At 40.8% G+C, this 11,262-nt stretch overlaps 1 pseudogene; it reads right to left on the bottom strand.

The window, feature by feature from the left end:
• Window positions 1-4,692: 4,692 nt before the first annotated feature.
• Window positions 4,693-5,149, bottom strand: LOC122744638 (annotated as a pseudogene).
• Window positions 5,150-11,262: the final 6,113 nt, after the last annotated feature.

Raw genomic sequence — 11,262 nt, 5'->3', positions numbered from 1 at the left:
GTTTGTTAATATATGCTGTAATGTTGATATAAATGAGAATTATAATGATACTTGGTGGGTATAAATAATGCTGGGGGACCTCACTTCAGTGTCCATCACATTCAGAAGAGTGCCCATCTTGGTGAAGATGAATAAAGAAACCTTCAACCACACTCTGCTCCAGCCTGCTTGGATTCTTTAAGCTGTGAGCTCAAAGCTTGAACTATTATCATTCACATGTTACAGTTGAGGAAACTGAGGCAAATAGTGGTTAAATGGCTTGCCCAGGGTCACATAGCTAAGTAGGTACCTGAGGCCAGAATTGAACCCAGGTCTTCCTTACTCCAGGCCTAGCACTCTATCTATTGCACCACCCAAAACACATTCTTCAATTTTTTCCCTGACTCCCACTCCAAGCCATTCATAGAATAATATGTTTTGAGCTAGAGAGGACCTTAGAGGTCATGTCATCCAACATACCTTTGAAAGATTTATGATTGGAATAAAAAATCCCATAAATAGAATTTTTACATCCACAGTTACTTATGCAAAGGAGTATGACACAAAAATAAATGCAAAATGAATTTTTTTACCTTCCCCCCAAACCTCTACACAGCTGTTGTGTAATTTAATTCTACAGAAAAACTTTGACACCCATGAGGGTCTGGTCACATGCGACACTAATAAATTAAAAGCAGGAATCTGATCAAGATTAAATTTCATCTTGATGAATGATGTGATGGACGTGCAAAAGAAAATTAGAATCCACAAAGAATGGCTTTGAGAGGCGGCTGGGTGAATCTGAAATATTCCTGCATTTTGGTTTTAGTTTCAGTCATGTCAGCTACATGACTATTTGCAAGTATGGTGAGGTGGAAAGAGCCCTGTACTTGGAGTCACTGGACCTGGGTTGGAATTCTGCCTCTGATTCTGTGACATTGGGCAAATCAGCTATCTTCTCTAGACCCTCAGGATCTTCCTTTGTGAAATTTTGAGGTCAGGTTAGACATTCTCTCATTTAAAAAAAAAAAAATTTAGGGGCAGCTAGGTGGCACAATGGATAAAGCACCAGCCCTGGAGTCAGGAGTACCTGAGTTCAAATCTGGCCTCAGACACTTAACACTTACTAGCTGTGTGACCCTGGGCAAGTCACTTAACCCCAATTGCCTCACTAAAAAAAAAAATTTATTTTGAACTTAAATAAAACAAGTATTTTCATCACTGCAGAATGGAAAAAAAAGATTGTACATGAAACTGCAGATTTATTATGAACAACTTGCCATTCCTTTTAAATATATAATAAAGTTATCATTAAACTTTCTTTTTTCCTCCTTTTTTCTTCCCTCCCCACATCTGCCTTAGAGATGGCTACCATTAACCACAAATATGTATATATGTGTAAACCATCCCATACATATTTTATTTACTAGTTCTTTCTCTGGATGCAGATAGCATTTTCCTTCATATGTCCTTTGGAATTAATTTGGGTATTTATAAATAGTCAAAATGACTTAGTCACTTCTCTATTATCCTTTCCAGCTCATGGTCCCAAGTCAAGTTTTTTATTTGTAAATTTGGAATAATACTTTAATTATTTCTTTGAGACATTTTTTTGGGGGTGGGGCCAGGGCAATGAGGGCCAAGTGAGTTGCCCAGGGTCACACAGACAGTAAGTGCCAAGTGTCCGAGGCTGGATCTGAACTCAGGTCTTCCTGAAACCAGTACTGGTGCCTCATCTACTGCGCCACCTAGCTGCCCTTCTTTGAGATATTTTAAGGAAAGTGTTTTGTAAACATTAAAGTTGGGGTAATGCAAAGAAAGTGTAACTGGACATAGAGTGGTTCAAGTTCTTTTTAGCACTCCATCTTCCAAAGGGTTCTCCATGAGCTTCACTGCATATTACCCAGGGGGAAATGGTGATTGGATAAGTGTGCTTTTAGGACATACACCTTAAAGAGAAGACAGGTTTGCAGGGAGGAAGTGGGTAAGACATATGGGGTTAGCACTAGCTAGAAGATAAGAAAGAATAGCAGAGCTGAATCAATTTCCAGCACCTACAGGTAGACAGGAGCAGAGACCAGGGATGGCTGAGACATGGGCTTGGAGAATCCAGGTGGGAAGGGTCAGCTTCCCTGAGACTCAGGCTGCTGTGATAAGGGCACAGACAAGCAGAATTGTGGAAGTCATCTTCAGCCTGATGTCCCAAAGCTCCACTTCTCAAAAAGACAGTACTCGTTAGCTTTGACACTGAGATGGAGACTAATGATCCTGCAAAGACTGCTTGTGGACAATACTCTCCAGTATCTTGCATGAATACACAGTGTTGTGGTGTAGTGGATAGAAAGCTGCATCTGAAGTTAGGAAGACCTGAGTTCGAATCCTGTTTCAAACTCTTCCTGGCTATCTTACCTGGGGAAAGTCACTTAATCTCTATCTGCCTTAATTTTCTCAGCTATAAAATGGGAATATCCAGGGTTGTTATGAGGATACATGAGATAATTTAAAAAAGTGCTATCTTCCTCATTATTGTGGTTCCCAAATCACTCCTGAATGTGGATTGGGAAAGCTAATTACCTCTTTAGTGCTGTGAACCTGGGAGTAGGGGGTAATTTTAGGCGCCCTCTTCTCTTCTTCTATACTACTTTACTTGGCTAGCTCCCATGGATTTGATAACCATTTCTATGCTGATGAATCTCAATTCTGCCTATCTTGCTCCAACCTCACTGCTGGCCTCCGATATTGTATCTCCAACTGTCTTTCAAACATCTGAATTGCATGATCATACACTTCTTAAGCTTGTTATGTCCAAAACAGACCTCCTTATCTTTCTTCCTAACACTTCCATCTTTCTTACTGTAGAGGGCAACGCCATCCCCTCATTATCATCATTTAAAAATTATTACTACTGCTCATACTCTTCTCTTGCTGTGTTGGGATAATGGCAGGATTGGATGAGAAGTAAAATACCGGGCCTCTGGTCTGTAGAGTTATGGGAGGTGATATTCTAAGAAATGGCTGGTCAGATTGCCATATTATTCAATTCCTTGTTATTTACTTTGTACTCTGTAGTAAAGAAGCTTTTGTTTTGCTGTCCTGTCATTTCTTTTATTTTAGGTTGGTTGGGGTCATTTAGTGGAAGTGGGCACTCCTGAATGTGGATTGGGCACCTGTGAGCAGGGGGTTAGGCACCTGAGATGTTATACGTGGATATGAATTATTACTACAATATTCCTCCAAAATAACTTCTCAGGGTGAGAAGGAGAAGCTACATGGTTCAGTGGATGGAGCACCAACCCTGGAGTTAGGGGGACCTGAGTTCAAACAGCCTCAGACACTTAGTAGCTGTGTGATCCTGGGCAAGTCACTTAACCCTGATTACCTCCACCCCACAACATCTCAGCATGACTTTTTTTTTTTTTTTAAGGCAATGGGGGTTAAGTGACTTGCCCATGGTCATACAGCTAGTAAATGTCAAGTGTCTGAGGCTGGATTTGAACTCAGGTACTCCTGAATCCAGGGCCGGTGCTTTAACCACTGCGCCATCTAGCTGCCCCCTCAGCATGACTTTTTATTGTTTGGTAATGATCCTAGTAGAGTAGAAAGAGTGTTGGATTGGAAGCCCAAAGCTCTGGGTTTGAATCCAGCTCTGTCACTGCTTTAAGGAGTTGAGTTGTACAAGTCACAGAAACAGTTCAAGCCTCAGTTTTTTCATGCGTAAAACAAGGATGACAATACTTTTGGTACAATATTTCATGGATATATTTACTGGATTCCAGTAGATAATATAAATAAAAGAATTTTGCAAAATACAAAGCACCATGCAAATATAAGCTGTGGTTTTTTGTTTTTGATGAGGCAATTGGGGTTAAGTGACTTGCGCAGGGTCACACAGCTAGTAAGTGTCAAGTGTCTGAGGCCAGATTTGAACTGAGATCCTCCTGACTCCAGGGCCGGTGCTCTATCCACTATACCACCTAGCTGTCCCAGATATAAGTTGTTTTTAAATAAGACTTGTCAAGTGTGTACAGGAGTTTTAACCAATGTGTTGTGATTGCTTAGACAAGGCAATGGACACTAGGGGGTGCTACATGTAAACGCTGCTTTCTGAATCAGTGCTGGGAGAGGAGGAATAGGAAGGATGTTGAAAACAAAACATTTTATACAATTTAAATGCATATTGTTATGTTTTTATTTCCCCAGGAAAATAATTTAAAAATAAAAAACAAATCTGTAAAAATCAAGGAATTTACTACTCTTGTTTATAAACCAAATCTGCTGTTTCAATTCAATTCACTGAATCTTAGAGGATATCTGGGAACCTTAAGGGGTTTGTTGACATGCTCAAAATCACCCATGCGTGAGTGCCAGGACTCAAGTCTAGGCCTCTTGATTTCATGGCCGGTGCTTTGATACTATAGCTGCTTCCAAGGACGCAGCATGGTCTGGTGTCTAGAACCTTGGACTTGACATAAAGAAGATCTAGTACCAAATCTTGCTTTTAACATTGACTAACTTTGTGATCATGGGTCTTTGAGCCTTGGTTTTGTAAAATAGGGATCAGTATTAACTATCTCACAGGGTTGTTGTGAGATGATGTGTACAAATGTTAGCTATCATTATTACTAGCCACCCCACATAGGTAGCCTAAGCTTTCTTTCTTTCTTTCTTTCTTTTTTTAAATAAAGGCATTTGTTTTATTTGATAACATTGGTTTTATGCCACAAGGACACAAGCTTCACCAACACCCTTAATCTTTCCCTCTGCTCTTCTGCTGAAGAATTTTGCCTTCATGATGACTGGCTGCTTGGGGAGTTTCCCTTTTCCTAGGACTTTGTAGTACCCCGACTGCACAACATCAATGATAGGGGCAAGCCCTTCCTTGCTTTTGGCAGCATTAATCCTGTTCTGCTCACTGACCAGTGTCCACAGCTTATCAAGGTTAATGGTTGGGCAGTAGCTTTGGTTCTTCTTCAAGTGGTAATGCCTCATACCCACTTTCCCGAAGTAACCTGGATGATATTTGTCGAAATTGATGTGGTGATGGCGCAACCCTCCTGCATTTACACGACCTCTGGGGTGCTTCCCGTGTTTGCCAATATGCCCTTGGCTGTGGCTGTGGCTGTGGCTGTGGCTGACGGAGTTTCTGCATCTTCCTTAGTCGGGAAGGCATACCTCACACCGCTGCAAAAGAGAAAAGGAGCCTAAGCTTTCTTGCCAAAGAATTGCCTTCACTTATTAAAAGCCTGCCTGTGCTTTAAAAAGTTAGGGCCTGGATCTTTGATTTTATTGGTATGAGGAACTCCCAGGTGAGAAACCACTCTCTATCCAAGTATTTGGTATCTTCTTGGAGAAGCTGGTACCTACTAAGAAAGTTGCCTAGACAATGGAGAGGTCACTTGACTTACCTAGGGTCATATGACCAGTCAGAGAAGCCCATCTTAAATGGACCATATATCTAGAACTACAAGGTATTTCACTGGCCTTCTAGGTCATCCCCCTCAGATGAGGAAACTAAGGCCCAAGGAGATTGTTGTTATGGGCTTAGGGCACCTCAGAAGTTTGCTGGGGAAACTCAGAGAACTTTCTCTTTGAGAAGCTAAAGGATGGATGCACCTAAAGAAGCAAGGGAGATAAGGGGCACCCTCTCAGGACTAAGATAACTCCAGGACCACCACCCTCCATTCCAGTCTCCCCCATCTCTCAGGGAGATAATCCTATTAGGCGTGGCTGCTGCCTGAATGGCGCCAAGGGGTCAGAGATAGCTCCAGAAATCAGAACAACAGCCCCTCACCCAACTTTTTCCAACCCACCCCCTAATAAGGAATATTCTACCCTCACTCTGGTGGTCACCCCATCTACCTCCTATAAATTAGTTGTTCCTAGTCTGGCTAGAAGAGAAAAAAAGTTCTAAACTTTCCTCCCGGCAAGGTTCCCTTGTACTGAATAAAACTGTTCTTTTATTTCTTTTTTTTGTTTGGTTTTTTGGTTTTTTTTTGCAGGGCAGTGGGGCTTAAGTGACTTGCCCAAGGTCACACAGCTAGTAAGTGTCAAGTGTCTGAGACCAGATTTGAACTCAGGAACTCCTGAATCCAGGGCTGGTGCTTTATCCACTGCGCCACCTAGCCGCCCCTGTTCTTTTATTTCTTTTTTTTTGTTTTTGTTTTTGTGTTTTTTTTTTAGTGAGGCAATTGGGGTTAAGTGACTTGCCCAGGGTCACACAGCTAGTAAAGTGTTAAGTGTCTGAGGCCGGATTTGAACTCAGGTACTCCTGACTCCAGGGCCGGTGCTCTATCTACTGCGCCACCTAGCTGCCCCTGTTCTTTTATTTCTAATCAGGACATGTGCAAGAGTGTAATTCTTTACAGAGGAATACCCAAGGATCTCTCCAACCAATTTTCCTGTGATATTGTGATTTTCCCAAGGTCATATAGTTATTAATTAGCAAAGGTAGGATTTGAACTCATGCCTCAGACTCCAGAGCCAATGCTCTCTCCACTGTACTATACTGCCTCCTCCATAAAGCTTCCCCACTCTCCCTAATTGTTAACAATGCTCCTCCCCTTAGACTTTATATAACATTTTCTTGGTTTATATGATGATGATGATGAGCATACATCAATATATTATTTTAGATTATAGTTCTTTTGTTTTATTATATGTTCCTGTCATCCTCTCCTACAGTACTAGATTGTAAACTCCATGAGACTGTTAGATGGTGCAGTGAATGGGTAGAGACCCTGGGCCTGAAGTTAGGAAGACCTGAGTTCAAATCTTTCCTTAGACACTTACTGGCTTTGACACTGTTCATCACCCTCTCCTCTTTAATACTGTCTTCCTTCTAGGTTTTCAGGGCTCCATTCTCTCCTGTTTTTCCTCTTACCTATCTGACTTCTCCTCCTTTGCTGAATTCTCTTACAGATCATAGCCTCTTACCAGAGATGCTTCTCAGGCTTCTGTCCTGGGCCCTTTTCTCTTTTCCTTTTATACTACTTTACTTGGTCAGCTCCCATGGATTTAATTACCATTTCTATGCTGATGAATCTTAATTCTGCTCATCTTGCTCCAACCTCTCTGCTGGCCTCCGATATTGTATCTCCAATTGTCTTTCAGACATCTAAATTGCATGATCAATACACTTCTTTTTTTTTTTTGTGGGGCAATGAGGGTTAAGTGACTTGTCCAGGGTCACACAGCTAGTAAGTGTCAAGTGTCTGAGGTCAAATTTGAACTCAGGTCTTCCTGAATCCAGGGCTGGTGCTTTATCTACTGCACCACCTAGCTGCCCCCAATCAGTACACTTCTTAAGCTCATTATGTCCAAGACAGACCTCATTATCTTTCCCCCTAACTCTTCCTTCCATCTTTCTTACTGTAGAGGGCAACACCATCCTCTCAGTCCCTCAGGTTTGCAACTTCAGAGTCATCCTGGATTCCTTCTTCTCTCTCACCCACCACGTCTAATCCAAAGGCCTTTGGTTTTGATGGAGGAGGCTAAAAGGGTTAACAGATAACCTATCAATTGTAGCTAAAAAAGGTTAGCAGATAACCTTAGATCAATAGTAGCTAAGAAGGTTAACAGAGAAACTAAGGTTTGTGTTCTTACTGTAACCAAGAGGGTTCAAGTCCCTATCAACCAATACCATCAACAGAGACTAACTACGGACCATTAAACAGCAGTAGCCATTAATATTTCTAGATGACAGGACACCTAGGTTCACCTTATGACGAGTAAACCCCCAAAACATACCTCCAATTAAAAAGGTGCCCACCTTAGAGGCTGTCTTAGGACCCCAGGAAGTCTAAATTAGGATAAGACCTCCCATGAACCTCCCATAAAGAGGAGATTAAAATAATGAGGAGATAACCTACTTTTTCTCACTATAAATATAACTATTTTTCTTCCCCTTTTAGAGATACCTCCCTGGTGGTCTCCCTGTGGTCACTCACAGTATTGCAATAAAACTTGGGAAACTGAGTCACTGAGTCTTGTAATTCTTTGGGACGCCTCATGATCAATTTGATCCATTAAATCCATCCTACATCAGATTTCACCTTGGCAGCATAGCTTGAATATACCCCCTTCTCTCCTTTGACACTGCTGCCAGTCTAGTACAGGCTTTACTCACCTCACACCTCCACTACTGCAATAACCTGCTGGTGGGTCTGCCTGCCTCAAGTCTTTACCCCCTCCAATCCATTGTTCATTCAGTCCCACTAACGTGTGGGTTTATCCATGTCACCGCCCTGCCTAATCAATTACAGTGGCTCCAGATCACCTCCAAGACCAAGTACAAGATGCTCTGTTTTCATTCAAAGCCCTTGATAACCTAGCCCCCACCTTACCTTTTTAGGCTTTCACCTTGTTCCCACCATCAGTGACACTGGCCTCCGGGCTTTTCCAGGAATAAGACACCCTATCTCTCAGTTCCAGGCATTATCTCTGGCTGCCCCCATGGGATGCTTTCCTGCCTCGATTCTTCCTACTGACCTCCCTGGCTTCCTTTAAAGGCCAACGAAACCCCAATCTTCTAGAGGAAGTCTTTCCCAACATCTTTTAATTCTAATGCCTCTCTCTGTTAATTATTTCCTATTTGTCCCATATATAACTTGCTTTGTATATGCTTGTTTGCATGTTGTTTCCACTATTATATTGTAAGTTCCTCGAAGTCAGTGTCATTGTCTTTCACTTCTTTTTGAAACTCCAGTAGTTAGCACGGTGAGTCTGGAACACAAGTAAATGCTTAATAAATGTTTATTGCTTGATGCATAACTGTGTGACCCTGGACCAGTCACTTCACCTCTATATGCCTCAGTTTCCTCATGTATTAATGGGGATAACAATAGTACCTAGTTTTTAGGATTGTTGTAAGGATCAAATGAGATAATATTTGTAAAACAATTAGTAAATGCTTGGCATATAGTAAGCACTATATAAATGTTAGCTACTATTATTTTATTAGCTATTTTAAGGACTGGATCTTATTTAATTTTTCTTTACCACTCAGAGCCGGTGTTTTGTACATAGTAGACATTAATAAATGTTTGCTTAATTGTTGAATGAATAGCTCTAATCTAACTCTGACCTGAAGCAAGAATCCTTTATACAATATTCCCAACAAGTGGTCACTTAGCCTTTGCTTGGGCACATCATGTAGAGTAACTATTACTTTATACGACTTTGGAGGATCATCTACATTGAACCTTTCATTTTACATATCAGGGCCATGTACTTTGCACAGTTCCTTGTACATAGTAGGCTCTCAATAAGTATTTGCTGCATTCAATTGACTGATGCCCAGAGAGATGATAGGTCTTGCCAAGATCATAGTGCAGGTGGCCAAGCTGGGACTAAGGACCCAAGACTCCTGACTCCTAGAAGTATTCTTTTCAGTTTAACACACTGATCCCTACCAAATTCAGTTCTTCCCATTATGTATTTATTTATTTTTTTTGTGGGGCAATGAGGGTTAAGTGACTTGCTCAGGGTCACACAGCTAGTAAGTGTCAAGTGTCTGAGGCCAGATTTGAACTCAGATACTCCTGAATCAAGGGCTGGTACTTTATCCACTGCGCCACCTAGCTGCCCCTCTGCCCCCATTACTTATTAATATTTGGGTTATTGTAAAGTGGATTCCAACCATTTCAAAAGTAGAATTGCCAAATAAATAAATTTAATCCCATTAGGGAGAAAACATCTGTCAGATTCAATATAGAAAGGCAGGTCTTGATTTGAGGCTTCCAGTGGCTAAATTGCATATCTTTTGGTAATCAAATACTGTACTTTTCCCTGAGTTCCAAAGGCCATTAAAACACACTGTTTTGCTGTGTCTTTGTTAAATTACATTACTCTCCCTTGAGGTGGGGGAAGCCAGCCCTCTCATTTCAAAGCCTAGCAAGGAGCAAATGTAACATAAAAGCATTTTGTAATTTAATTATAGGGTGACTGCCTGTGTATTAAGATATTCTCTTCTTCTATAACATCAGTTGTAAAAACCATATACAATAGAGGTAACTGAAGCATCCTTGCATGAAATGGGCTTGTAGGTTTCAGGCTTCACTGCTTTAAGTATATCCCCCTTTAGAATTTATTTGTATTCCTCATAAGGAGAATCATTCATGATTTGCAATGAGGATAAAAATGCATGCCTTGCTTCTTTAATATTTTAAGTAATGTATATCTTACTTACTTAGTTTCCTTTAAAGCACAGCTCAGATGTGACGTCGTACATCCATCGTCATTAGTTTTTTCTCTTAAAATTACTTTGTGTACTAAAATTTATATTTACTACTTGTTGCATCTCCTTGTAGCATTTAAGTTCTTTGTCTTTGTATTCCTAGTATGTAGAATACAATAGGTGCTAAATAAATGTTTGTTGGTTTACATATGACCAAGTTGGAGCCAATATGGGGATCGAGAAAGCTTACTCAATCAGCAAATCTCAGTTCTAGCCTTTGTATTACTAACTGGGTTAGGTAATTAACTTAATCTCTCTGACTCACATGTAGCTGGATGGCTAGGTAGCTCACTGGTGTGTTCACACACATACTTGCAGATATGTATATACATATACAAATAGTTATACAGACATACACAGCTATCCCAAAGGAGAGCAAAGTAATCTAAGAAAAACTCAGCACCATAGTGTGGGGTTTTGTTTTTTGTTTTTTGTTTTTTTGGTGAGGCATTTGGGGTTAAGTGACTTGCTCAGGGTCACACAGCTAGTAAGTGTCAAATGTCTGAGGCCAGCTTTGAACTCAGGTCCTCCTGAATCCAGGGCCAGTGCTCTATCTACTGCGCCATCTAGCTGCCCCCATAGTGTGTTTTAATAGCCATTGAATGCTCAGGGAAAAGCACAGAGTTTGGTAATCAAAAGATATGCAATTTAACCACCAGAAACCTCAAATCAAGACCTACCTTTGTGTATTGAATCTGTTTCTTCCTGATGGTATGGAATTATTTTGGAATTCTGCCTTTGAAATGATTGGAATCTACTTTAAAATAGTCAAACTATTAATATATGTGTATGGAGACGTATATATATGTGATTGTCTTACTATGTATATATATGGGACAACTGCATAGTATAGAGGATAGAGTACTGCAGTCAAGGACACCTGAGTTCAAATTTGTTCTCAGTCACTAGCTGTGTGACCCTGGGCAAGTCACTTAACCCAGTTTTCCTCAGTCTCCTCATCAGTAAAATTAACTGGTGAAGGAAGTGACAAACCACTCCAGTATATTTGCCAAGAAAACCCTAAATGGGATTATCAAGAGTCAGAAATG

This window comes from Dromiciops gliroides, chromosome 2 (genome assembly GCF_019393635.1).
Source record: "Dromiciops gliroides isolate mDroGli1 chromosome 2, mDroGli1.pri, whole genome shotgun sequence".
In the NCBI taxonomy this organism is placed as follows: domain Eukaryota; kingdom Metazoa; phylum Chordata; class Mammalia; order Microbiotheria; family Microbiotheriidae; genus Dromiciops; species Dromiciops gliroides.
The sequence above is the reverse complement of the archived record's forward strand: the minus strand, read 5'-3'. Positions and strand labels throughout refer to the sequence as shown.